This window comes from Perca fluviatilis, chromosome 2 (genome assembly GCF_010015445.1).
Source record: "Perca fluviatilis chromosome 2, GENO_Pfluv_1.0, whole genome shotgun sequence".
In the NCBI taxonomy this organism is placed as follows: Eukaryota; Metazoa; Chordata; class Actinopteri; order Perciformes; family Percidae; genus Perca; species Perca fluviatilis.
In genome coordinates this window covers 25,155,583-25,158,306 of record NC_053113.1, presented here as the reverse complement: position 1 = coordinate 25,158,306, position 2,724 = coordinate 25,155,583, and the positions used below count along the sequence as shown (strand labels likewise).

At 39.9% G+C, this 2,724-nt stretch overlaps 1 long non-coding RNA gene across 1 annotated transcript; it reads right to left on the bottom strand.

Annotated features, from left to right (window-relative positions):
* Positions 1-1,006: 1,006 nt before the first annotated feature.
* On the bottom strand, positions 1,007-1,974 carry LOC120573188. The gene is made up of 2 exons (XR_005641656.1): positions 1,771-1,974; positions 1,007-1,549 (listed from the first exon to the last, which is right to left on the bottom strand). It is a non-coding gene; the product is annotated as an uncharacterized LOC120573188 (long non-coding RNA).
* Between the last annotated feature and the right edge of the window lie 750 nt (positions 1,975-2,724).

Here is a 2,724-nt window from a genome sequence, read left to right as displayed (position 1 = left end):
CTTTGACTCTGTCTGAGTTGCGATCAAAGGGCACTCTGTATAGCTGTTTCATGGGCAGTCTGTTGCACTTGAGGACACGATCAACAGTAGAGAGGCTGACACTGTTGATACCCTCAAAATTTGCATGGTCCTCAACGATCTTCTGCTAAATTTCACTCAGTTTAATGGCATTGTTCTCACGGACCATATCAACAATTAGGGTCTCTTGGTGTGGGGAGAACATACCTGTCCCATACCTGTCAAGTATCCCGTTTTGGCCGGGAAAGTCCTGTATTTTACCCTTCTTTCCCGCCGTCCTCCCGTATTTGTATTTTCCCGTAAATCTCCCATATTTTAACCTGCGTTATTAAAAAATAATAATACCCCGGGCCCGAGCGGAGTAAAAAAAACAAAAAAAACAATCCCAATCTGAGCTCTGTCACTAGCCTCGCGATAACTGCCACCTGCAGTAGCCTACTACAGGTACTGTAGGTGGCTGTTGTCGTGCGAGGTTAGTGTGTGAGGTCAGATGAGTGACAACGCGGGGAAAAAAAAAAAAAAAAAAAAAAACAGACGGATGATGGACGCTACGACAGAGACGGTGCGCTGCCAAAACTTAAGGCTTTACTATGCATTCCCCATTGCAATGCAAGTTGAGAAAGGGTGTTTAGCATGGTACGAAAGATTGTTAGAGAATAGGAGGACGTTAGACCAAAGAACTGTTTGCGCTCTACTCTCATGTAAAATTAACCACTCTGGCCCAGCCCACAAATACACTCCTTCCAAAACAGTCTTAAAGAATGCAAAGTCTGCAACAAATTTGTACAATAACTCACTAAAGAAATGTTATGTGAAATTAAAAGAAAAACTGTAAAATAAAAGCAATATGAAATGAAAAGAATGTGTGGAATGAAAATAAAATGTAGGCTAAATGTAAAGACAAGCAATGTTATAAATTGTAAATGTTTTCAGCATTCTGCATCAAGTGGTGATTTTAGCTTTTGTCACGACTGACCAGGAAACAGACTGAAGTGATGAGTAGATCTTTAATTAACAAAGAGTCAAACAAGGAACAGGAAGCAACAGACAGGAATCTTGTAGCTGAGCAGGCAGGTGTAGATCAGCGGCAGACAACAGGAGACAAAGCACAGGTACGGCAAACTTGGATTGAGCTGGAATAGCGTGTCAGTCAGAGAGTCATGAAGACATGTATGTAAGACCCGATAAAGAGTGAGTGTGTCTGTGCTGCTTAAGTAGGTGGACATTGATGAGATGCAGGTGTGAATCTGATGATGTGGTGTGATGAAGTGCAGGTGTGTGCAATCAGTACTTGAGGAGATTGTGAGCGGATGAGGGGAATGAGTGCTGGGGAATGTGAATGGGAAACAACAAACGGAAAGTCCATGTAAACTTGACAGCTTTCTTGTACACCCGTCTTAAAATGTAAGGGATACTGGAGCTTGGTTGGGGTGGTGGGACTGCTCGAGGTGGGCACCGGAAAATTTCCCTTATTTTCAAATCCAAAACTTGACAGGTATGTCCTGTCCTCCCACCCCGCAGTTTTTCAATTCTAAAAAAAGAGAACATGGAGTTACAAAAAATATACATGGAATACTAGGACTACAAACACTTAGACCAACCCTCCATTACAATACTACAGTACATTGGTACAGTAATGTACTGAAACATATATTTACTTACAGTATACTGTGGTACAGTATATAGTATGTCATACAGTAATTTCTGTCAACATTTACATACTGTACTATAATGTCAAAAAAAGGTAATTACCTGTTCTCTTCTCTAAATCTTCGGATTATGGTGGACACAGTGAATCTACTGATGTTTGGTTGTACCCTTTGTCCAGCTTCCCTCATGCTCATACCATGGACAAGAACATGGTCAATCACAGTAGCTCTGGTTTCATCAGATATTACTGTTCTTTGTCTTCGCTGAGCACCTCGACCTCCTCTCACACAAACTCTTCCTCTCAGATTTCCATCCATTGTAGGGCCTCACAAACCAGTGCTCTCTGAACTGGCTTATATGTTCCCTCACATCATTAGCCACAAGTGTGATCAGTTTTGAGTTGTTGTGTTCAAGTGGTGACACCTGTGCTTTAATTGTGTTTGACTTTTGTCACCTGTGCTCACCATTATGCAGCACGGGTGCATCAATTCAATTCAATTCAATTCAATTCAATTTTATTTATAGTATCAAATCATAACAAAAGTTATCTCGAGACACTTTCCAAAACCCCAACAATTACAGTAATTCCATTTCATCACAATGAAAATGTGTTGGCAAGTTGTGTCTAAACAGGTGAAAAGTGCTTATGGTTTTGCCAAAAGAGTGATTGATTTAATCAGTGGGTTCAGGCAACTGAGCATTTGGATCAGACAATAGGGTTTAGTGTTTTAGCAATTGAGAAAAACTGTAACAAGAAGGAATGAAAATCAGCAGTTTGCTTCAATATAGTATTTTGTCCCTAGTAATTTATGGAATTACTGGGAAAAAGACTAAAGGTACATAACAGTAACAAAGAATATTTTGACTAATCCTGCCTCTCTCCAGCATCATGTGGCAAGTTTTCTTCATCACATTGGATGTCTGCATCATCTCTAAATACAAATGAATGTGGTGTTTCCATTGCTTTCACCTCCATTACTTTCTGAAAAACAGTAAGAACACAGTTTTACTATTGTAAAGATATAGTGTTTTTCACTTTTTTTATAGCTGTGTACA